The sequence below is a fragment of the Polypterus senegalus genome, chromosome 7, assembly GCF_016835505.1.
Source record: "Polypterus senegalus isolate Bchr_013 chromosome 7, ASM1683550v1, whole genome shotgun sequence".
Lineage (NCBI taxonomy): Eukaryota > Metazoa > Chordata > Cladistia > Polypteriformes > Polypteridae > Polypterus > Polypterus senegalus.
Window position 1 is genome coordinate 156073788 of NC_053160.1, and position 27073 is coordinate 156100860.

At 39.6% G+C, this 27073-nt stretch overlaps 1 long non-coding RNA gene across 1 annotated transcript in view; it reads right to left on the bottom strand.

Annotated features, from left to right (window-relative positions):
- LOC120532209 overlaps window positions 1–27073 on the bottom strand; it is a 42121-nt gene that overhangs the window by 14009 nt on the left and 1039 nt on the right. The window lies entirely within an intron of this gene.

A 27073-nucleotide genomic window follows, 5' to 3' on the forward strand; every position in this document is an offset into this window, starting at 1 on the left:
TGCAGTTAGGAGATCCGGGTTTGTTTCCCAGGTCCTCCCTTTGTGGAGTTTGCTTGTTCGCCCTGTTTCTGTGTGGGTTTCCTCTGGGTGCTCCGGTTTCCTCCTACAGTCCAAAGACATGCAGGCTAGGTGCATTGGCAATCCTAACTTATCCCTAGTGTGTGCTTGGTGTGTGGGTGTGTGTGTGTATGCCCTGCGGTGGGCTTGGCAGCCTGCCAAGGGTTTGTTTCCTGCCTTGCACCCTGTGTTGGCTGGGATTGGCCCCAGCAGACCCCCATGACCCTGTAGTTAGGATATAGCAGGTTGGATAATGGATGGATGGATGGACATTGCACAGATGAATAGTGTAAGAATGCTACAGTAGACTTTCATGCTCCTTCCCTCCTGCCCTTCTTCCTGTTATCAAAGTGGCATTGTGATACAATTTGTTCCTGTTGTGTTAACTAAAAACAGAGAAATGCTAAATACCACAGTACACCAATTCTGTTTTTGATAGGAATGTGGGTTATTTTATTCTTCTACCTAATGACTTAAGTGTCAGTGATTCAAAAGTTCACTTGCTATAAGTCAGAGTGTGAGCAGTGTCGTCACTTGTTTGGTCAGCAAATTATTTAGAGACATGCTTTGTGTTTTACTTCAAATTTCTTTAACACTTACACATTACATGGACATCTGCCACATAAAAATAAATAATAAAAAAATTTTAAAAGCAAAAAACATGCAACTGAGTCATCCGAATTCTGGCCATGAAAGAGTGCAAAACCTATAACAGGCCCTAACTTCAGTTTCTACAAAAAGAAGGTAAAATGGTGGGTCTAAGACAAGTGTACTTCACACCCTAACTTTCGCACTAGGCATGATTATTTGCCCACAGTAATAAGCCTCCTAAAAAATAAAAGTAATCAGATAAAAACACTAACATGACACATAAAGAAAAGTAGCTGTAAGGTAAGAGGTTAATTTGCAAATGCTCTGGTTCAGATGAATAGGCTACATCAAAGTATCCAGAATTTCAATTACAAATATTAGGGCGGGGAGTTCCAAATGTTTAGATGAACTGGCAATCTGACAATGCCTCAAGAACTACTTTTATTGTATCGCAAATTGTCCATGTAAAAACACCCATCACCCCATCTCATTACATCCTCCATGATGTCATGACCAGGTGGCCATGTTGGACCCATAAAAAGTGTGGGGGAACACATACAAATAAAACAAAAAAGTAGGAAATGCACAAAATGTACAAGAAAGTGACCAAAAAAAACCATAAAATGAGCTCAGGCAGCTCACAACTTGTTCCCTGACTTTAAATTTTGTTTAGCTGTTTGAAACTAAATCAAGGAAAAATTTCAATACAGCAAAACACAATGCTTGGACTACTCCTACTATAAAAAATAATGTGGTTATAAGATTTTTGGGCAAATTAACTTAAACATGAAAGATATGACATATCATTTGACGGTGAGTGTGTTTTGCATCTTTAGGAATACAATTTAAGGAAAGATAGAATGAATGTTCACAAAGAATTTGGCAGACAAGGATTTAGAAATGAAAAGTTTAATGGAGAAGGGAAATTCCTACTCAGGGCTTTGTTAACTTTTGACCAACAGAGATACATAACAAGGCAAAAAGATACACTGAATCAAGAGTTAAAAGAGAGGCAAGGTCAAGAGTCAAGCTAACAATAAAATTTTCCTAATGAAAAATGAGAAAGCATTAGGCACAGAAAGTTGTTTTACACATAGGTGGAAAGGTTTGAGGACTGGCCTGACTGCATTAAACCATGATTGTTTGATCATTTTCAGATAAGTTGCATGAACTGTGTGGATGCCGACACAGCCATCCTGGCTGGGATAAGAAGGTTTCATACCCAGCCAGGAGGCTGTTATTGAAGGACCAAGAGATTTTGGCTCACCAGGAGCATGTTATTCCCCCACACATGCAATTGGCAGTGTTCCTCAGAGCTAAACCCATTTAGGTTACTCATGGGGTTGCATGGGAGATGGATTCTGGAAACACAACCTTGTTGGGGTTTTTGGGGACCACCAGAAGGTGCTTCTGGGAGAGGACTGCCCAGGTTTTCACACGACCCGGAACTGTTCAGGATAACTTCAATCAACATTTATTTATATAGCACATATTCATACAAAAAAAAAATGTAGCTCAAAGTGCTTTACAAAATGAATAGAGAAATAGAAGACACAATAAGAGATAAACATAAGTCAACATTAATTAACATAGAATAAGAGTAAGGTCTGATGGCCAGGGTGGACAGAAAAAACAAAAAAAAAAACTCCAAAGGCTGGAGAAAAAAATAAAATCTAGGGGTTCCAGACCAAGAGACCGCCCAGTCCCCTCTGGGCAATCTACCTAACATAAGTCAAACAGTCCTCTTTGTATTTAGGGTTTTCATGGAAGGACCTGATGATGATGGTCACGTAGACTTCTGGCTTTCAGTCCATCAATGTTGGTGCATCATGATGCTTGGAACTTGGAAGCAGTTCCTGGTTCAACTTTAAAAGAGAGCCCACTGCCTCTTTTGGATTGAGTCAGAGTCAGGAGGCAGTGGGTTACACTCTTGGTGGAGGAAGGAGAACTGTGTTTGGTGTGTTGTTTTAGGTTGTGATTCTTGTGGAGAAGGTGTGGGTGCTCAATAAGAAGCCTTTAGTTAAGCATAAAGTGTGTTTAGGCTTTATTGTGTCTGAGGTTTGGGAGGCTGGAGCACCCTATTGGTCACAACTGTCACATTTTATTGTACTATTTTGGCTTCTGCAGAGAACTAGCTTAAACTTATTTGAGATGCTATTTTAATGGTAGACCAATTTTATCTGATATAATCAGATTAAGTGGAAAAAGGCAGGAGGGACACAGAACATCAGAATGATCAATGGCATAAAAGCGAATACAGTCGGACCTCGCTAAGTCGACCTTCCCTAAGTCAAAAACCTCCCTATTTCGAATTGCTCGTTAGTCCCCCGCCGAATTCCCATAAGACCAATGTATTTAGATCTCCTCAACTCGAAAACGTTTGGGCTCCCAACCTCCGTTAGTCGAATTTTCTATGGCCTTTGGGTTATTATTCTGATGCTACATTTCAGAACAAGTGGTCCAGAAAATCAAGAAAAGGGACGCAAAGTCTTATCTTAATGCATTCCACAAGGGATTAAGCGACTCTCTGAGGGTAGGACGTCTACTTTGAGACCAAAAATGCCCGAAAACTAAAGGGAGTGGCTGGAATAATCCGCGTCCCTTCGGTGCTCCATGAGTCATTATCAACCGGGTGGCATCAGGAATTTCCAAATTGTCTCAAGAAAGACGTTTTTAACCCATTTTCCCTTCACCTTTGTCAGTCTTTTGTCGGGAGGAGACTTGAATAGTGTTCGTGTCTGTGTGCTTCTCCATAGTCTCCCGTACGGTACGTGCCCCAAAAATGGCAACTGGTAAGCATAAGATTAAAACGTTGTCAATCGCGGAAAAAGTTACCGTCATCAGAGCCGTCGAAAAGGGCGACAAGAAGAAAGTGGAAATTGCAAAGCAATTCAGCATTCCCACAAGTACGCTCTCCACTTTTCATATGATAGTTCATAATACCCACACAGCACTAAGTGCGCGTAAGAGCGGAAGTCATCCGTTTTAACAAGCAGCGTATAGCACTGTTCGAAATAACCTGCCCATTTAATTATTTAGGAATGGATAGATAAATTAAGATTTTGTACAAAAAATGTTTTTCATTTTTCTTCCTCGATGGATTCTGGCACCCCGAGCACCCCCAATCGGGAAGCGCTGATGTACCGGTATGTAGCTTACATGTACACGTATAAAATGACAATTTAATAAATGGTTATACTGTATAATAATTAAGTCGGAAAAATAATGTCCTTGATTAACCCGCGCCTATTACGCCATTTTCCCTTACTCGTAAACTCTGTAAGTCAAATTTTTTTTCGGGTCCCTTTCAGTTCGATTTAGCGAGGTCCGAGTGTATATTACAATTAGAGCTAAAACATGTCATTTGTTCATGTTACTGCCTAGGGGGGTAAGTTACCTCACTCTGATTAATGTGTTTATTCCTCACTATGCAAACAGGGACTTAGCAATTGAAATGATTCATTCTGTTACCAACTCTCTAATGATGAAACATTCTGACCTTTAAATGGTGGTAACTTCAAACAGGGGAACTTTGGAAGGAACAATGACATATTTCCATCAACATGTGTCATGTTCCATTCATGGATACAACAAGCTGGACTTGCTTTATTCAAATGTTAAATGCCTTTAAATGTAAACCTGTGGCACCACTGGACAGATCTGACCACGTCTTACTCCTACCTACAATTCTATTATTAAACGGAAACAGTTCTCTTATTATCCAAGGCAGAAGTTTTTGTGTGTGTTTGGGGGTTGTCGTTGTTTGTTATAATATTTATATTTTTCTTGAGTTTCTGTAAAGTCTTAATTTTGCCTTGGGAACAAATAATATATTATCTATCTGCTGTATGTATATATAAAATCTTGAATACTTAACAAATACTTAAAAAATAAATGTTTACACTTTCATTTAGGTACTACAAAAATGCATTTATTACTTATTTTTTCTAATGTAACAAGACATTAACAAAGGCTTCCTTTGGTGTTAATGACACAAAGCATCAGTAGAGTGGCTATTCATCTCTGTGCAGTGTGGCATTTGATATGCTGGTAAAATTCTATATGAAGAATTCACAAGTTGTATATTTAAGTATACAATATCAAGAGAAATATGTCTCACTTGAGCTACCTTTGGCCATTCCAAAGTGAAGTTTTTAGTAAGTCACATTGCACAGAGGCACGGTGGCGCAGTGGTAGTGCTGCTGTCTTGCAGTTAGGAGATCCGGGTTTGTTTCCCAGGTCCTCCCTGTGTGGAGTTTGCTTGTTTTCCCTGTGTCTGTGTGGGTTTCCTCTGGGTGCTCCGGTTTCCTCCAAAGACATGCAGGCTAGGTGCATTGGCTATCCTAACTTATCCCTAGTGTGTGCTTGGTGTGTGGGTGTGTGTGTATGTGCCCTGCGGTGGGCTGGCAGCCTGCCCAGGGTTTGTTTCCTGCCTTGCACTCTGTGTTGGCTGGGATTGCCCCCAGCAGACCCCCATGACCCTGTAGTTAGGATATAGCGGGTTGGAAAATGGATGGATGGATGGACATTGCACAGATGAATAGTGTAAGAATGCTATAGGGGGCTGTTGCCCTGTGAACCCAAAAGATAAATACGCAGACATACGGTAAAAGCACAAAAAAGTTCTTTTAATTATTCTTCTTTCTTTAAAGTGCCTTTTAAGCACCACAGCCACCATACACAAATAAACCAAAGAGAAATGATACAATTTTCTCCTCCACACCTCCCAGCAAACTCTGTCAACTACCTCCCAACTCCGGCTCTGCTGCTGGGTTTCCATCACTCCTGTAAACAGTCTTTGACCCGGAAGTGCTTCTGTCCTTCTGACCATGTGACTGGCTGGCACTTCCGGGTCTAATAAAGAACAGGGATTTTCTTCAGCCCTGAAGCACTTTGGGGCTTCCGTCCTTGTGATTACCTCGTACTTCTGGGCTATACTGAAAGAAAATGTCCCCAGGTCCTTTGACAGCTCCTCCTGGTGACATCCACAGCACCCAGCACGGTTGTGTGACCGAACTCCATGTCCCATAGTGCCCTGCAGGAATCCGGGCTACCACTGCACTCCAGGGAAGCTGCCATCTAGCGTCTTGGGAGGAGCAGTGTCGGAAAGTAGCTGCCTTCCCCCATTCTTCTATTCCAGGGGCGTCCTGGACAGATTGAGCTGCCGGCCGTTCATCACAATAGTTACTTTACTGATGTTTTATAATTGCCCAATTTTGTAATTTGCACCAATAGAAGCCTTTGTTACATAAGAGTAAATGAGTAATAGATGCATTCTTGCAGTATTTAACTAAAGAGTTGCCAAAATACCAAAACATTAAAAATTGGCACAAATAATAGATAACTGAAAAATATTCATAACAGATTAATAACGGGAACAGGTTGGCAGAACAGAACACTTGCTGCCTGATTATTTTAAATTGTGTTGACTAAATATTTTAATTTTCATCTATTGCTTTTATCTTTGATGGAAATAATGGAAAACTAAAAATGAACAGAAAGGACAGTGGACATCCACACGATGTAAGCACCTGATGGAAAACCAAGTTATTTTTCCTTTCAGCATTCTACTTCATATGCATATGTATTAGGGCTGGAATTCCCATCATGAAATCATTAATTACTGCATATTGCATTTTCAGCTTTTTTGGCTGATTTGCAAACATGTCAAGTTCTGCATATTCAATTCACCAGTTGCACTGCTAGTTTTTCCTCCTTAGCTCTATTAAGCTGGCATCACACTAAACAATTTAGAGTTGGACAGCGTGTCAGTTGCTTAATTTTTCTCTAAGAGTATCAGAGAGATTATAAATTTAGGACTTGCCAGGAATGGTAGATTACACAATTTCCTGATGACTTTTCATCACAGTTTCAAACAGACCTTCATCACAACATAGTCAGCAGCCGGACGTTGTCATTCAAGCAGTGTATCACAACATCCTTTTCTTTGCTGACAGCTATAGCTTCACACTGCAGTGATGTATCATGGAGTTCACACTTTTCTTTCCTTAAACTTGGCCATAACAGTAAGATTACTGCTGTAGCATTCTAAATTAAAGGCTTGTACGTTTTTCTTTAAATAATTGCAAATATAGAGCAGGGATGTCAAACTCAAGACTGAAAAATAACATTATATATACCAAATGCATGCTGCGATCAGAGGACATAGGGCCCTCTGCGTAGACTTTGTACCAAAAAGGAACAAATTTTAACGAACTCGAAGAAGGACACTGTAACCTAACAATAATAATACTTTACACTTCAAATGCGATGCATTACTCTAGTCTAGTGGTTCTCAAACTCAGTCCTTGGGACACCTTTTGGCTGCAGGTTTTTGTTCTAAATAAGTTCAGTTTTTAATTGAACTCCTAGACTAATAAAGCATAATGTTATTTCCCTTTTTATATGTCTGTATGTCTATTTTCATTAGAATATAACAGGTACTGTACCTGTATATTTTACATGGGAACCACATATAGGCCAGACATTGAAGTAGTTGCAGACTTTCTGCAGAAAATTTAATTAAATCAGATTGTATTTGAGGTTTATTTTCTATTACTGCTGTTTTATTCAACCAAATAAAGCATTCATTTATGCGCACATTTTTGTACAACAGGTATGTAGCTGAAAGTGCTTTACAAGAAATAAAAGAAATGAACACAATTAGAAATAAAATGGATAAATAAATAGATTAATAAATACAGAGTATTTTGACAAGATGACAATGGCACAGGATGCCTCCACAAAAGACAAAATCTGAAGAAACAGACAGAGAGACACTGTGTAGAGGGATCCTCAATGAATTCAATTCATTTTGTTTCATTTTATAAATTTTCTTTACACTTGTGCTTTTAGGAATTCATTTCTGTATTATTATTTACACTCTTTGCTGATAACGTTATTGTGTGAGTCAGCTCTTTGTATCTAAAGAGACAGTTACATGTGCTTCAGTTGGTGATGTGTCAAAGAATGTGGGACTATGGTGGTGACATCTCATTGATTCTTTACGGAAAAAAATAAAGATGATCTAAATCAAAACTAAGCTTATTATATTATAGATAATTTATGTGCCACTGTGATCTACAAGTATAGCTTTTTATACAAAAACAATTACAAAAATCACTAAGCTTGTTAATAAAAATTAAACCAGAATGAGACAAATTCTGTAAAAACAACATAGGTTTAGCGAAGTGATTTGAGGCAGTGTGGGTGAAAATTTCATATCTAAGCTGATTTATATTTTTTTTGTGTGTGTTTGTGTGTATTTTGGGTATTTGACGCATGAGAAATCTTTATCTGAAATTATTTTTATGATTTCTTTTGAAAATAAAAAGCTTATTTAGTTAGATGATCAAGTGACTGCAATAAAAACGCTATCGTTATCTCAGGGAGTGACAATGTGAACACAGCACAGTTTACATTCTGCCTTATCCCAAGGTGGGTTAAAAACTCTTTGCTGTTCATTGCAATAGTTAGCTTTCAAATAAATACAGTAGATCCTAGTAGTAGGATCTGTGTTCTGCTTACAAACTCTTTCGACATTTGACTTTCATTTTTGTATTGCCCCTTCAGTTACTGGTTTCTTGGTTTTGTTTGGCTTCTATGGTATTCTGACCCTTGCTTGTTCTGACCTTTGCTTTTGCTCCTTTAATCATCCCCTGTTTATTTTATTATTTGTATGTCTTTAACAGAAAATTACTTAAGGCTGTAAATGTAATCTGAAATTATGCTAGGAGCAGTGTTTTAAGCCACATGAATAAAGAAACTTTAATACTTCTACCAACAGTAAGAAATTATGTGTATTAGTCCAGATTAATATTAAATATTTCTGAACACATGTATTGATTTTGAAACAAGTTGAAATCCTTAAAGCCTGCAAGAGAACAACACTGCTATGAAGATATGATTCTATTCTACATCATGGCTGCCAGCACCTATAAAATCACCTAAAGAAGCAGAGGCTGAAAGACTTTGCCATCAGCTTCTCTTTAACAATGGGCTTATTTTGCCTGTTCTTGCTGGAGGGTGTAAGCAGTCGTCTTTAAATGAAAATTAGGTAAATTCTTTGACTATGCTGAGTTTTATTCACTGATTGAAAATTTTGACTTTATAGATTTTTATGTTTACTTTGTGAGGAAATCTATTAAAGATTGCATCTTCCTTAGTTACTCTCCTCTAACCTCCTAATTACCAAGGGACCTGTCATCCTCTGATGCAAACAAAAGCATCATTAAACCAAATTTTGGATAGATAGATAGATAGATAGATAGATAGATAGATAGATAGATAGATAGATAGATAGATAGATAGATAGATAGATAGATAGATAGATAGATAGATAGATAGATAGATAGAATTAGGTGCTTGCTTGCACCCTTGCACCCTCAGACACCACGTCAGACACCAGATAAAAGTCCAATAATAGGATTTATTATAATAATAAAGTACACAAAGCACGCTCCTCTCCACAATTCCCAATAAACAAACAATACCAATAACCAAATCCTCCAATCTCCCAGACGCTTAGCCACCCTGCCTCCCAACTCAGCTCATTGTCTGGGAGCTCCCACAGTCCTTTTATACTCCCTGACCCGGAGGTGTTCCTGCCCAACAGTCCACAAGTCCTTATTCCTTCCGGGTCAGGGTAAACAATGTTTTTTCTCACCCCGGAAGCCCGTCGCTCTTCCTATGACAAACTCCCGGCTCATAGGGCACGAAGAACTCTTCGGTCCTCCCTGCAGCTCCCTCTCGTGGCCCCCATGGCATCCAGCAGGGCGGTGCATAAAAACTCCATTGTCCATGATGCCCTGCTGGTCTTCTGGGGACCTCCATGCTGCAAGAAGGGCTCCACCTGGCGGCTTGAGGGTATTGGCCGGGATAAACAGCCGGCCATCCTCCATAATAGATAGATAGATAGATAGATAGATAGATAGATAGATAGATAGATAGATAGATAGATAGATAGATAGATAGATAGATAGTTAGTGTGAATGAACCCGGGCACAGACAGGCAGACATGTTGTTTTCCACCACCACACGTTTATTTACACAACTATTTACAAAAGTCAAGTGTGCACAAACCCCCACAAAGTCCTGGCCACACAATGCCTTCTTCTTCGGGCCGCCTCCACACTCTCTTCTGCTTCGTCCTGCCTCCACCCGACTCCAGCCTCGAATAAAGGGAGGCGGCCCCTTTTATCCATACCCGGATGTGCTCCAGGTGCTCCCCGGCAAACACCCGCCGACACGCCCCAGTGTGGCGGAAGTGCCAACTGTACTCCCGGAAGCACTCCGTGTGTCCCTGCTTCTCTTACCCCCAGCACTTCCTGGTGTGGTGGAAGTGCTGAGGTCCAGGTCTCCCAAGGCATCGGGGTGCCTCCTGGCGGTGACCACAGGCCCCTACAGGGCCGTGGCTCCCAACACAACCAGGGTGGCGGCCCCCACGTGATCCTAGGTGGGTGCACGTCCTCTTTCGGCCCTTCATGGCATCCCAGCCGGGTCGTCGCCCCTGGCATCCCTGACAATAGATAGATAGATAGATAGATAGATAGATAGATAGATAGATAGACTTTATTTGAGACTGATTTTTGCTTTTCCTCTGCTTGTCTAGCTGTTGCAATTTTAATGTTCTGTACTTAAACACCTGCCTTGCAAAAGGCAAAATAAAACAAATCACCAGTAACACACTCTTATTATTCATGAGAGACATTCATATATTTAGTATTCAGAATTCCTCCTAAAATTTTAAAAGGGCCACTGATGATAAGGCACATAGTATATTCTTTTGGAAACAACCCAAAACCTTATTTGTAAATTAAATTATATACATTTAGAACTCTGGGACACACACTTGTAGGTTCTTCAAACAAACATTAAGGCCAATAATGCTCAAAATAGTCAAAAGAGAATATTGATTAAACAAATAATGAAACCAGTGATGGTTAATAGAAAGGAGACCGTCAAGGTCAACATATTGTGGAAACAAGATGAATAAATGTTTTTGTGGAGTTTTGGGAACAAGGGGTGGAGTCTTCTCCAGGCCTAGTGTGTAAGGGTAGCTGCCATCCTTGGACACCTTGTTGGAACTGCGATGAAACGAGAAGAAGCAGTTAGGGTCAGCACCCCCTCAAGACCAAGGTACTACTGCTTACCATTTCAAAGTCTGGAACATGGACCCCTCGCGCACATGCAACATAACATATTGAAACAAATAATAATTCAGTAGCCTCTCTGGGCCTTCCTAATACAAGTCTTCTTCACCGTCTGCCTAGCAGGCTCGCTTTGTGCTTGCTGACATTACAATACCATGCTTCAAGCAACACTCCCTTGTCTCACTTTCCATATATTTAACCTCTTTACTCTGACTTCTCTTACTATATATTTAATGAGGTATAAGAGGTCAACTATTATTCCAATCAACGGTCACTTTCAGACTGTTGCCATCAAGAAAGTATTCATATAAGAATCACTGGTAGTTTTACTTTATGATTATCTCTTCAGTAAACTTTAATAAGTGGGAAAAAACAGAAATCACAGTAAAGGGAGCTTGATAGAAAATCTGTAAATCTTAGACAAAACTATACATGTTTATTTCTTTACATGAGAAGCCGTTCCTGTAATTTTTAGGTTCCAACAAAAAGTGAGGGCAATGCTTCACACATAAGATCAGACATGTCTTCCTTTGGTGTGCACAGCATAACAATAACAAAAAAGTATCTATAGATATACAGAACAATGTGACACGAAAATATCATCACCAGAGCATCTCAAGAGAACAGAAACAATAAAAAAATGTAAATTTCAAAAATCAGACTAAGTAAAAAACACCCCTAAATCCTAGGAACTAATCTAGAATGACTACATATTACAACATAAAGTCACTTGTGCATCTAAGTTGGTCCTCTAAGTTTAACAGGGAAACCACACTTGGGCTCCGTCTAGAGGCCCCTAATGTCCCTATGTGCCTAAGTCATTCATAAACTCTATTAGGCGAGAGGCTCTTACCAGCTCACAACCTGTAAAGCAACAACATCCAACCTCCCATGTCCCTTTAAATGACTGTATATCTTTTAAGAAGCAGGTTGTGTTGCCTTCTCTGACATCTATGCTAGAAACACGACGGAAAGGCACTCTGAAGTATGTCATTGTCTGGCCCCTGTGTTCAGGTAGAAGTATTCACTATTGCAGGGTTTTGCACAAGTTCAGAATTTTACTTTAGGTGTTCCTACTTGCTCAACATCTGAACCATGTACTAGGAATGGAGAAACTGCTGCCTCCCAATTGCCTGAATGCTCTTGTTTCTATATCAAAACACATGTTTTTCTATTGCTTGACTGTGTTTTATTGCATCAAGTTTTTTAGGGTGGAGAAATAACAATCTTTATATCTCCCTGATGTTCATCATGTCCACCTGGTCCAATATGTTATTCTGGCACTGAAGTTCAAAGCAAGAGACATGGTATTGGTAGGTCACGAACATCCACTGCAGAATGCCTCATTGTGCTCTCTTAGTGTACACTTAATTTGGCAGTGATACTCATCTCCAAGAGGAATCACTTCTACATCTGTCACACATGTGCCACATGTAGCTCAGAATTCTGAGTCAGCCGACCAGATTGATTCATTTTTCTGTCAAATGAACTCCAAATGTTCATTAAAATGGGGCCAGGGAATACAAGTCCAATTATACACAAGTCTTGGTGTTGCACTTACATCAGATTGTGTCTATCTAAATCTCATTTTGAGATGTTGATTGCACTAACTCTTAACTCAGCCTCAATTTTCTATCAACACTCACCAGTGAAAGAAAGTTAAAAATCTACCCTATGGCTGTCATGATTGGCATATGTCATACTGAGTGTTACAATCTCAGCTCGCTGTTGCTGTCTGAAAGTTTCCAGTGGCTCACAGAGTAACATTCCAACTTATAGATGGACATGTGTTTTCATACACTTGATTCGGTGGTGATGTGATGCATTTCCTTTCTCCTTACCTTTGGGTTTGTGAACATCTGCTACACATCACAGTTGTCTCTTTTATTACAGTAGAAGGTCATTTTCACAGAGCAGGCTGAAGACATTTTCTCTGTTTGACTAAAGACCAACATGTTGGACTCTGTTTATTTTAAAGCTGGCAATGAATTGTAAGTGACAGAGGGGGTCACTTCCCTGGAAGATGGAGATATGCTGCAGCAAGTAGCTCACTGTTGACCAACAGAAGGATTTCCCCTCTTACGTCTTAGAGCTGGCTAGAGTAAAAAAAAGAACAGGTGGTCACTCTGTGCAGGCCAGGGCCATCTTCCATTTCCTCAGCTTGGTTGTTTCAATAATCTGTACTATTTGTACAAAAACAGCAGGCAAGCACACAAACACAACATTTGTTCCTCTATGTGAAACCCATACTGTATTCAAGTAAGCAGGGCTCTCCCGGAGAGATTCTGTAAAATCCCTGATGCACATGAGTTCAGTTTTCTGTTCAGTGCCAGGATTCTTATAGGGATAAAGAGAAAAAATAGACAATTAGAGTATCTTGTTAAAAAATACCAATTAAACTGAAACTGGCTTTTCTGGAGGCAGCGCAATTTTCCTTGGCAATTTTCCACTTACTGGTAAAACAAAAGGTTTTGATTTTCAGGTTATTTCACAAATGCTCTTTACCTGATCAATATTTCAAATTATACTCTTTACAGCAAAGGATGCATAGTAGTTCAGTGGTTAGCATTTCTGCTCCACAGCTTCAGAGTTCTCGCCTAAATGCCCATCTTGTCACTGACTATATTGACTTTGCCAGTTCTCCCAATGTTTGTGGGTACTTCAGTCTCCCCCCTACATCTCTAAGACATGCATTTTAAGTTAAGCAGTTACCCAAAAATGACTACTTTCGGAGATGGCTGGGGGGGGGAGAGGGCGGACGGACACCCAGGAGGACAGGAGGAGGGCTTATGCCTTCCCCAGATCATGTGGGAGTGACCGACCTGGTACCTTAGGGGGCCACAGGTACAGAGCTTTGAAGCTCAACCCTGTAGGGGCCCGTGGTCACCGCCAGGGGGCGCCCCTATGCCTTTGGAGCCCTGGACCTCAGCACTTCCGCCACACCTGGAAGTTCTGGGGGAAAGAGGAGCAGGGACACCCTGCTTCCGGGGATGCAGCCAGCACTTCTGCCACACTGGGGCGTGTTGGTGGAAGATTGCCGGGAAACACCTGGAGCACATCCGGGTGATTATAAAAGGGGCCGCCTCCCTTCATATGATGGCTAGAGTCGGGCGGAAGAGGATGAAGTCTCTGGAGGAGTCAAGGAGGCGGCCTGAAGGAAGAGAAGGCGTTGTGTGTTGGCCAGGACTTTGGGGACTTAACGGTTGTGTGCACATCTGTAAATATGGTAAATAAATGTGTGTTGGGTGACATGAACGTGTCTGGATATATGGATATAGGGGTGAGTGTGTGCCCTGTGATGGACTGGTGCCCAAAGATAGCACTTTGCCTTAATGCTGAGACCCCTACAGCTCTGGAAGAGCAGATGGCCCTTTCACAGCAAGGTAATACAAACCAACACAAAATAATTATAGTGTCTATAAAATGTATCCACCCCCTTGGATCTTCTCATGTTTTATTGTTTATTCAACATTAAGTCATGGTGGGTTTAATTTGGCTTTTTTAACAATGATCAACAGAAAAAAAGTATTTAATTCCAAATTGAATTGAGATCTCTGCAAAGTGGCCTATAGGAACTATGACCTGGAAAACAGAAAATAATTGATCGCCATACCCCCATATTCAAATTGGTATTTAAGAGGTGTAATTTTGACTGGCATGACAAACTTGAGTCTGTGTGCACAGGACAAATTCTTAATTGGACTGAGATTTGGACTCTCTAAGACATTAACATTGTTGTTTTGAAACCATTCCTGTGTAGCTTGACTTTATGTGTGGTGTTGTTGTCTTGCTGGAAAACAAATCTTCTCACAAGGTGCAGGTTTTTTGAAGACTGCATCAAGATTTCCTTCAGGATTTCCTTGTATTTTGCTGCATTCATTTTACTCTAATGAGCCGTTCATGGTCTGCTGCAGAGAAGCATCCCAACGACATTATACTATCATAGATAGATAGACTGTGTGTTTTTGATAATGTGCCAAACATGGTTCATAGGCCGTTGACCAAAAAGGTCAATTTTGGTTTTGTTCTAACCACAGAACCTTCTTCCAATTGATTTCAGAGTCTCCTGCCTGTCTTCTAGCCAAGATGTTCTGTGGATTGTTTTTTCTTTGCTGCTCTCATAAAGCTGCAACCGGTGAAGCATCCAAGCTACAGTTGTTGTCTGCTCAGTCTCTCCAGTCTGAGCCACTGTGGTCTGTAACTTTTTTAGAGTTCTCATATGTTTCCTGGTGGCTAATATCACAAGTTTTCTTCTTGCAACAATTACTCAGTTTTTGTGGATGGCCTACTCTTGGTATGGTAGATTTATAGCTGTGTCATACTCATTACATTTCTAAATAAATAATTTAATTGGACACCAACTGATATCCATTGACTTGGCCAAACACAGCAGATTATCAAAACCCACCATCCTGACCGTGAAGACTCATCATGACAGAATCAGGGTGTGGAGACAGTTCTCTGTAGCAGGGATAAGACTGATTTGATTCCACAAGTTGGACTTCCAGATAAGATGCATTTATTCAACTGAAACCTCTTGACTACAGACAGGTGATCACAATTGAACTTCACATGACTTTTAAAACAAATTGGGTGCACCAATGAGAATTTAGGTGTGTCATATTAACAAAAATGTGTTTTATATTTGTAATTAATTTAGACCATTTTGCAGAAATCTGTTCTCACTTTGAAAAAGTATTTTTCTGTCAATCCGTGTCAAAAAAGAGATTTAATGTTGCATAAAAATAAAATGTGAAAACTTTCATGTGGTGTATTTAGTACAAAACTTGTATTCCTGCAGATTTTCTCTCATAACAAGTCCTGTCTTTTTCCCCTTTTTTTCTTATATGAATATTGGCTGTCTGTAAACGACCTGTGGGAGACTTTTTGAAATGTCACCAAGAATAAAGTCTTAAGCACTTTGGAATGATTTTTCCCTTTTGAAGGGAGCTACATAGACCAAAGTCTGACTGAGAGACTGCACATGCATCTAGCCTGTGACACCTCTCTTGTTCTAGTCTGGCCACATTAGCATTCGTACCACCACATAGCCAAGAATTCCATGGCCTTATGTGAAAGAGGTCACTAAGCGACTTGCCAGCAGCTGGTGGGTAAGCTGCCATGCCAGAATGAAAATAGAAATGTCTTTGTGATGACTGTACAGATTTAAAGAGTTTGGATTTATGTGCAAAATGTGATTAAACAAAACAAGTAAAAAATGCAAGTGCAAAATATAGATTTCAACATTAGATATAACATGTGCTATGCATTTCCATGACTTAACCAAAAGTTCTTATCTATGCACTTGACCTAATCCTCTGAACTATTCACGGCTGGGACAAACAATTCTTAGAAAATATTAGAAAAATAAAAATACGCAACACCTAAGCTTTTTTACAGCCACTCTTGCCTGGAAAAGAATGTGCAAATCAGCCAAAAATACAAAAATTGTGCTCATATTACAAAAAAACACAAGATAGTGATAATCAAAGTAGGTAATCGGAGTACTACTACACAAAAAGAAAAGAAAGCTCAGAGTGACTACGCAGAATGTCATCTGTAGCTAACCTGGTGGAGTGACTTATCCATTTGCCAGACCACTTCCAGGATTCTACGGCTTCTCCTCTCTGACCCCTTGTAAATTTTTTTCTTCTTTTTAATCTTATTTTATGTCCTTTGTCTACCATCCTAGACTGGATCCTAGCCGACTATACTTTCTTAGAAGGTTGGCGTCCTTTAACATCTGCAATAAGATGCTGCAGATGTTCTACCAGACGGTTGTGGTGAGTGCCCTCTTCTACGCAGTGGTCTGCTGGGGAGGCAGCATAAAGAAGATGGACGTCTCACGCCTGGACAAACTTGTTAGGAAAGCAGGCTCTATTGTAGGAATGAAGTTGGACAGTTTAACATCTGTAGCAGTGCGACGGGCGCTAAGCAAACTCCTGTCAATCATGGAGAATCCACTGCATCCACTGAACCGTGTCATCTCCAGGCAGAGGAGCAGCTTCAGTGACAGACTGAGGAGATCATTCCTTCCCCACACTATGCGACTCTTCAATTCCACCCAGGGGAGTAAATGCTAACATTACTCAAAGTTATTGTCTGCTTTTACATGCATTTTAATTACTCTTTAATTTAATATTGTTTTTTGTATCAGTATGCTGCTACTGGATTATGTGAATTTCCCCTTGGGATTAATAAATTATCTATCTATCTTTCTATCTATGGCTGTGACCTTTCTGAGTTTCTCCACTAAAGATGTTTTACTGGATAAGCTCATAAACAGATGGGACATCCCTAGCCGATTTATATCTGGAGCAATCACTGAAAAGAATGAAAACCATTCAAGCATTTACTGTATCTATATGCATCCATTCTTAACCCCATTTAATCAAACTGAGTGCCACAAGAGCAAAATCTGCCCAAATAGAACTGGGTGCAAGGAACAGTAGAAACCAGACTTAGATATGGGGCCAATCTGCCACAGATAGGGCACCATAGCAGTTTTTCAACAATACGACTATGCTTTTGGCTGACATTGTTGTCTCCTTAATGCACCAGCAGTTGCCAACAGATAATTAAATGTGGTATACCGGATGTGGGACTCTGAACCATTTTCTGTTGTAATTCTTTCATAGTAGAACATGCCCTTTATTCCAAGGTCATTTGGTTGCACTTCTCTGCACAGCTTTTAATGCTGCTATGTCTTTCTGAACACTCCCCATGCATTTTCAATAGAGCATATAGAGTTTGAGAAGAAAGTCCATTTATTTATATTTGACAGTTTGCAATTATGAGGGGGTGCCTAGCTGATGAGAGACTGCAGGAGTAAGGGCTCTATTAGGCAGGCAAAGCGAAGGAGAAATTCCTATAGAGCAAGACAGCCACAAAGACAGCAGATAAAGTACTACAGATATCAGTACCAGAACACAGAGGAGCACTGGACACTAGCATAAGAGAGTATGAGCAGGAGAAAGACTTTTGACCTGAGAAGTAGCATGCCTTGTTCTCCCAGGATATGTGGGATAAGGCAACTGAGCAAATGATTGGGATATCTGGCCCTTTATGAAGAGAGAAATAGACAAAGACCAGCAAAGGAAGGAAAAACCATACAGGATCTCCTGACCAACAGTTGGCAGCACATGGCCACTAGCTTGGGCCAAAGAAGACTCAACCTGGAATAGGCATAGGTTAGACACAGTAGGCACAAGCAAACTAAAAATGTAGTGTGAGTGCTTTGGGTTCATTTACAACTCTCAACTCTGAAAGTTTTTTTTTTTCCAAGAGCGGTTAGGGACTTGGAGTTTGCATGAATTCTGTTCAATGAGAAACACTTAAGTACACAAAGTTTAAAGGAAGTTACCAAGTCCAAGAAAGAGGCTTTGCTTAAAGTGTTCATCTAATTTAACTTAAAGGAACTGTTTGGGCCAAGAAGGCGACAGATGGGTTGAAGCCTTAGAGAACAAATTTCAGTTGGCCTGAAAGATGTTCTGGCAAAGCCTTCCATGAGTCAGCAAGGGAAGGCAGGATGCTGCCAAGCCTGTTCTTGTATCCAACGAGAGCATCCCACCATGAGAAAAGAGGGCATGACTGGTTGGTTTATTTGATTTTACAGGTCACAGAGGTTTCAAAAAAACCCTCCGAAATTAACAGACAAGGGTTGACTGATCAAAAAAATGTATTATATTGGGAAAAATCAGAACTGTATTCAAATAAGCAATTAATTATCACCATAATATCTCAGTAAACATATTTGTTTATATTATTTTAGTTTGAAAGATGCATGCATTTTACTTAATTTTTTTTTAATTACAGGCAAGACGTTACCATTGCCTGTTGCTTGGAAATCAGATGACGTACACATTTTATAACTGATACATGTGCAATGGCACCACAACCATGGGAAAGTGTCCATAGATGTAAATGGTGATACACACAATGACCACCTCAAAAAAGTGACAATTGAGAATGTAAACAAGAAATATAGATGTCCAAAAACCAAACTTGAAAAATATTCAGAATAATCAAAATATATTCAGCTCAGAGAAAATCCTAAAAGTTCTCAGCAACTTCTGAGGAATGCTGACCTAGACTCGGGGTACAATTAGGAAATAAACATGATGTTGCGGAATTCCTGAACTCCAGTATGAGGAATAAGATGCTATGTGGTGAGGCCAGAGGTTAGAGAGATGGCTAAAAATGCTCAGGATTCTGGATACTATTGGTGGTGAATTGGTCAACGTACTGCCTTAACAATTGGTGTAGGGCAATGAAAGTAGAACTACTGTAGATTAGAAGGTAGAGTAGGTGATACTATTTTTCAGAGACATTGACCAGACGTTGTGATCTAATTACTGAGGAACTGCACATCTCAGCCTACTGGAGAACAGTAGAAAATAGTCAGGATAAAAAACAGCACTTCCAAACATGAGGTCAGAGATCACTTTTAGAAAAAACAGACATGTCTTCTGAGGATAAGGAGAGATTACAGCTGCACAAAATGCAAGGCAATACGTTATATTCTGCAAGGTGCGGGCACAGGATATCATGTGATGAGAATGACTAAGGAACTGGTAGAACAGTATCATTACTATGACAATATACTAAATGGTAATGACGAACAAAGACTTAAGACCCCATACAAAGTTTATATTCATTCTACACCTCTATGGTCATGAAACATGGGTGGTGAATGAAAGAATTACTGTAGATTGTGGTACAAGAGGCTAAAGTAAGGTTACAATGGAGTGTTACAGGAATCAACAATTCAGGACGATCTTGATGTAGAACAACAACTGCTCCAGACAGAATGGAGCATATTGAGGTGATCAGCATATCCTGTATTCCAAGAAAACCCAGGATATGATGGAGGAATTATATTTCTCAAATGACCAAGAACTAAGGAAAACAAAATCTGTCCAGCATTACCCAGGATGTTGCTACCATACTAGTCACCACTGAGTGAAAAACTACAATGAAGACATTGAGATAATAGTGATTATACAAAAAAAATTAGTTTCACTTGTAATCAGTTCATAGTTCATAAAAACTACCACCTGTTTTTTTACATACAATTTTACAACTTACATATTAAAAGTTCTAGGGTCTTATTTTGATTTTATATACAATGATGGTCACAAACAGGCAAAAGGTAGGTGCAAATGTGCTTTGTACTTTAATTTAAAAAATCAAACAGGAGTTCAAAGTGCATACTGTGCAGTGCAGTTTAATAAAAGAGTTCAATAAATATTGCAGGATAAAAAATAGGTGATCACATGGAGGTTAAAATGTCAATAAATATACAAATAAATTGAGGCTGAAATCATCATCAGGACCTTTCTTTAAAATCCATTCTGAGCCTTGGTGCATCATTCTAAAACCATGTCCTGCTGCTCACTCCTTCGGTTCTCCTCAGCCTGCACAGATAGATGCCCACCGACAAATTCAGTCAACCTTCTCATGCCTTGCACCCCAACCACCTCCATCGATCACCACTGGGGTGCCCCAAGCCAGACTTATGTCCCTCACTGCCATCCCTCTGAGTCTGCAGGGACCCACAAGCCCGTATCCATTTCCTGTTCACCACTAATGCAGGAACTTACTTCCTGTTACCTTACACACTCACAACTCTTTTATTATTCATTACAATTCATTCTTAATTGGTAACTTTTCTTCTTTTCATTGTTGAAAACCAGCCAAACCTTGGGTCATAATGACAAAATTCAGCAGCCTGTCCCCTCTCTGAGGCACATCAAGGAGGACAAGTCGTGCTACTTGCCGACAAAGACCAGAATAAATTTCCAAAGGCTTATTGTAGTATAAATTAGATATTCAATGAGATTACAATACTTGATTTTGTGGTTTTTGGATTCAAATTTTACGTACACAATAAACTAGTAAATTACATATTATAGCACACATGGACTAACCTTTGTTTAATTTATAAATCAGCTTTAAACATTAATACATTCTTCCACTCTGTCCACAATACTAAAGCTTCAGGACCGGAGGAACAATGAGGTCACTTCTGCATCTTCCACCATGTTCCACCCCTAAAGAAACCACCAGGTGAAAGGACCATGAATACTGGAAGTGGGCGTTCAGTGCAGATCTACGGAAGCGTATTAGGGCCACGACATAATAAAAAAAATATGCTCACTATCACGTTATAACGTGAAAATATTACATTATAACGTGAAAACATCACGTTAAAACGAGAAATCGTATCATGTGATTATGTGAAAATATAAGATTATAACGTGAAAACATCACGTTAAAACGACAAATAGTATCACATTAAAACGTGAAGAAAGAATCAGTCCGACATTTTGGAGGTAGCATCATTTCTCATTGACCAGCTGGAAGGGCACGGAAGGCTCCATGGATACAAGCTACACCATCTCAGCTGCATTCAAGCTGGGCATGTTGTGACCCAAACCACGGTGAGGCATTTAATAAAGTTTCTAGACCCCCGTGGTGTTGAGCAAAGAAGGAGGAATCGACTGATGCGACGCGTGTACATTAATCCTGGACCTAATTTTATGTGGCATGTTGACTCTTATGACAAACTAAAGCCGTTTGGAATATGTATAAATGGAGCGATTGATGGTTTTTCAAGGCTCATGACATGGCTTCATGCTTATTCAACAAACAGCGATCCCAAGATCATCGCTGGTTATTTCATAGCAGAAGTGGAAATGAGGATAGGGACAGCTGCCATTCTTTCTTCTGTAAAGCCCCATGTCTTTTAAAATTCTTCTCAGTGTACGCATACTTATTACAAAACCATCCACCTTAGTCAGCAGGAGCAGAATCTCTCCATGTCTGACCCCAAGCATAAAGTAGAATTTGATCAAGTCGTGTAAATGAGCCATCTGACCGTTTAATTTGCAGACGTGCACTCCTCACTGGATAACCAAAAAAGTTTCACGTTATAACATGAAACTTTATCACGTAATTACGTGAAATAGTATCACGTTTTAACGTGATACTATTTGTCGTTTTAACGTGATGTTTTCACGTTATAATCTTATATTTTCACGTTATCACATGATACGATTTTCGTTTTAACGTGATGTTTTCACGTTATAATGTAATATTTTCACGTTATAACGTGATAGTGAGCATATTTTTTTTTATTATGTCGTGGCAGTAATACGCTTCCGTACAGATCAGAGACTGACCTGATCACTAGTCGCTATCTTCACTTACTTACATTCAGCCTTGGCTGTGATTTATTGCTCCCTCATGGGTCTGTTAATTTTCCTGTCTTCAGTTTTCAGTACTGTATCAACATTTTTCTGTTGAACACTTATCATATGTCAGAGGCGGCCTTAGGAGTACGCGGGGCCTTGAGCAAGTGTCACATGCGGGGCTGAGAGCCATAAGTGTAGGCTGTATACCGTACCACCACGCCCACGGGCTTGTCCGCCTCTAATGCTGTACGCCTAATTATTGTTAAAAAAACATGGTGCCTTATGTAGGTACCATTGGCCGTTTCATTACATTACGTATTGTAATTGTACTTACATTGGTTTAGTGGCCTTTAACTTAATTAATGATTCAGAAACATCTTGCACGCAAAATCAACAAAATAGATAACAGTCGTTTCTGCCGAACCCGCTGGAGTCGGTAAATTTATTGAATTACGGAGAACCAGAACACTTGTAATAAAACGAACACTTACCAAACAGCTGCTTTGACACTCAAAGACGGAAGTCCACTTTTCTGGCTTTTCGCTGAGCAAAATCGTTGATAAGATCCTCGTAGTCCAATGTTGAGGCAAGTTCCTTTTTGATTGACAAAATAGCTAAACTGCACAGTCTGTTTTGCGACATTGTTGATCGTAGATAATTTTTGATCAGTTTCAACATTGAGAAGCTTTCTTCCGCGCTCGCAACGGTCACAGGAATTGTCAACATAATTCTGTACGCAACAACAATGTTGGGAAATGAATCTCGAATGGGCCAAATGTACCGAAGACACTCTTAAGCTGTGTTCTCGAAAAATCTTCAATTCTCCGCACAAGTCAATTCCGTCCAAATCGCGTGAGTCTTCTGCGCGTAACATGTTGTCCAAATCCATGCAGCACTTTAACAAATCATCGTTATTGGTCATTGGTATAGATGCCGGGAAAGGCTTCTAAAGTAACAAGTCCTCGTTTATGAGTGGTTTCCGAAGAAATCCACCACGTACCGTAATACAGTCTATAACGGATTTGAATGTCTTGCAGAGGCCCCGTATATTTGTATGATGAGCTGACGGTGACAAAAGAATCTCCTATGCGATTGCCCAAGTCGTCACCCCCAAAGGCCACCTCTGCATATGTTCTGTTGAACATACAGTATATATTTTCTGTATCTGTTTGTAACAAATGAAATCAATACCACTTTAGTTTGTTTTTATTTATTCTCCTATTTCAAGCTGCATTCAATTTTCATCTTTTTAAAATGACCAGCTTTAAAGTGGGTGTTCCATTGCCCTGTGGTACTTCTAATTTCCAAACAGAATATCCTTTGGGGACCACTGATTCTAGTGTAATAGAACCAAATAATTATCAGAAACGGAAAAACACAAGGCATCCAGGAGTTAAATAAAAACAGGAAATCCGCTTGAGGTCTAACCATATAATCACAGAAGATTGTCCACTGTATTTCAGCATGACCAGCACAGCAAAGAGATAATTCCAAAATGATGAATAACATGCGCTCCCCATAGAACTGTTAAATTGTAAAGTTACAACTATCACTAGTAATTAGCTCAAACTACAATTATATTAAATGATGCATTTGTCACATAAAAATGCATTGCTTTGTTAATTTTCATGTACTTTTACAGGACAGTCTCTTACTAAATTCAATATCTCTGGAAAATGTATTCTAAGTCTTACTTGTAAAATCCAGCGATGCAGTAAATGTTTTCATTGTTAATAATAATTTCATTATCTCACTCTTAATGATTCTGAGACTCTTATTTACTGGCATGCAACAGCTAGATCTTGATTTCAGGGAAATGTTGTGCAAAAAGATGCCTGAAGGATTTGGATGAGAGAGATAATGTGTATGTCATTGAATGCAATCATATTTGGGTGATGGAGGTGGCGGCAGGACGGGCAGGCCGCTGTTTATGTTTCCTTCTCTTATATTGCACCATTTAAGTTAATTTAATGGATATCATTTTAGGGTAGCATAACTACTTCATTGCTCTCCTTCTGTTTATTTATGCCTCATTTATATAGTATGTGACTGGAATGATAAAATGTATTTTGTGGCACAGTTGTTCATGCTGTTGTCTCATAGTTCCCTGTGTAAATGTGGATTGTTTTTCAGGTTCTCCAGTATCTTCCAACATCTTTAAATTCGGCATGTTTGGTTAACTGCTGAGTCTAATTGGACCCATGTCTGTCTGTGAGGAAGTGCACCCATGGATGAATTAACACCTTACCTAAACTGTGTTTTATTCTGGCTGACATACGGTAGACTCCATATCCATGAAACTGTTTTGGCATAAACTGCTTCATTCAATGACAGATAAGTGGATGGATGGCCCATGCATTTATCCAACCAACTTCCAAGGCTAATGCTGCATTCCATTTACCTTGGAAATTGAAGTTGGGAATGACATCAAACTCAAGTTGACTTTTTCCAGTAAAACATCCTGGAAAACCTTTGTTTTGCTTGCTCTTTCATTTGATTACAATGCATTACATGGTGCACATCCAAACACCATAGCAATATGTACACAGATAATAAGTATGTACAGATAGTATGCATCTGTATGTATGACCGATTTAATGAGACACAATAGACAGAAGTGTTAAAGACATTATAATAATACAGCATTCACTTATAGGATTTTGAGGTAGGTGTTGCTGCGACTCTCCCAACTTTCCAAATGGGAAATCCAACTTGTGGGGACGTTTCTGTTGGAAATTCCAACTTGCCACTTTAGATGGAACACAGCATAAAGCCTAAGGAAAACAAGACTTAGTGACTGTATTTCTAATACAGATGTAAGCAACACTGGAGCAACACATAGAACAGTCCTGTCTCCTTTTCACTTCACTCTGTACACCTCTGATTATAAATAAACTAACACCAGGTCATGTCACTTGCAGAAAGTTTCAGATAATTCTGCACTTATGGGTTGTATTGGTAAGGGGGATGAGACAGAGTATAGAAGTCAGATGGAGAACTTTGTTTCATAGTGCAGAAAAAGCAGCAAATCCAAGGAACTGCTTATTGACTTTCATTGTACCAAAGAGCCCCTATGTTCGGTCACTATTCTAGGGGTGGATGTGGTCCACTACTACCAGTAAATTTGGGGTCCACAACAATGACAGGTTGGACTGGTCTCAACACAGAGGAATTATATAAGAAAGGACAGAAGAGGCTCTTTTTTCTTTGGAGACTGTGCTCTTTTAATGTGGGTGACAGTGACATCCCTCTCTTCTTCTACAATTCCAGTGGCCAGTGCGATTTTCTGTGCTGTGGTATGCTGGGCAGATAACATCAATTCAAGAGTGGCCCTCCGAATAAGCAAGCTAATTTAAAGAGCAGGCTCAGTTGAGGGATGCACTCTCCAACTAAGTCAGAGGTTTTCTTTCTTTTCAATATTCTTCCTTTTTAGAAATTCTGGTGTGTATTCAGACCATAGTGTTTGTGTGTGTGTGTACATATTTACACATGTGTGTACATATTTATTTATTTATATATCTATTTATGTAAAGATCTTCTGTAAAAAGCCACATTTCCCCCTGGGAGAAATACATTTCTGTCTATCTAAAGGAACAGTAGACTCAGGTGTTTGCAGAGATACAGTGGCATGCATGCAGGTAGTAAAGTGTTAAGGTTATGGTAGTCTGGATCTTGCACCTCTCAGTGGGTCAGTAGCTAAATGCCCAAGAAGGGGACCATTAGAACTATTGCAGTGTACTGACAAGAAAAGAATGCACGGGCACAGTCTTAGTTGCTGAGCCTTTGAATGGGAGTAGATATGTCTTGTACTAAATGGCCAGCAGGAGGTAATTTGACCTTATGATTTAGATTTCTTGGTAGGTGAAACATACCAGCAGATTCTGGATATGTTCTGAAAAGCAAACCAGCAAAAAGTTTGTTGGATGTGTTTAATGTATAGTAGGTTAGATGTATAGTAGGTTGCAAATGAGAATTTCACTGTACTCTTGAACCTGAATTTAAATAGGAGAATTAATGACTGCATCTAGGCAGTGTACATTGAGTCTATTTAAAATGAAGATTAATAATCAAATGTTGTGAACTTGTTGTTTCTGGAATTACAGGAGCTGTGATTGACTGGACACTGTTCTTTATTACATCCTGCTAAAATTTCTTTCGTTGCTTTAAATAATTGTTCCTCGTTGCTCTATTGTAGGACTTCAGTAAAGTGTGAACCTCAGGGAACATTAATATGTAAATGCTTTGTATTAGTAATGTTGTAGTAGTACTAGGGTGTTGTACCGTGTTAGCCATTATGAATGTAGTGAGAAGTCAAGCAAAATGACACCTTTTATTGGCTAACTACAAAGATTACAATATGCAAGCCTTCGAGGCAACTCAGGCCCCTTCTTCAGGCAAGATGTAATGTTGTAGTAGAAATGTTCTTATTGTTGAATTTTAGGTGTGTCACCTCACCATTTTGTAAGTCTGGCATACTGTAGATGTGTTGCAAGGATGTTTGGCTATATAACCAAGAGTCCAAGGTTATTTATTCATTCCTCAAACAACTTTGGCTTTCACATTCTTAGTATTTTATATCTTCTGGTTCATGGCTCATTGCACTTCTCAGCCTTATTTACTGTTCTAGCATCTCAGTTTTGGTGAAAACATGTTTTCTAGTTAATGACTTCAGGCAATCCTTGTTTTGACTTCACTTATGGTTTAGCTGTTTGTTTTTTGGCAGTGGCTTCTCTGAAATTTAGATATTGAATCTCATTACAGTTTCTTGTTATCTCCTAGACTAGTTAACACCATTTCATCCCTTTTTGCCAACATCCTCTTTTGCCAGCAAGGGATTTCGACTAGAAGTATAAAAGCAGGTGGGCTTTGTCTCTTCTGCAGTCCAGCCAATCCTCTTTGGATGCTCACATCCTGTTATGTGTACTAAATTAACTGTAGCCCTAGTTGGGGGCTGTGATTGACTAGTGGTCCTACACAGGAGTTGGCATGTCTTTTTGGCAGGCCAGTGGAGTACATGACTGATTACTGCAGCATACCTTTAACTTTGTTTGTAATTGATGCTGTTTTATTTCAGTTTTA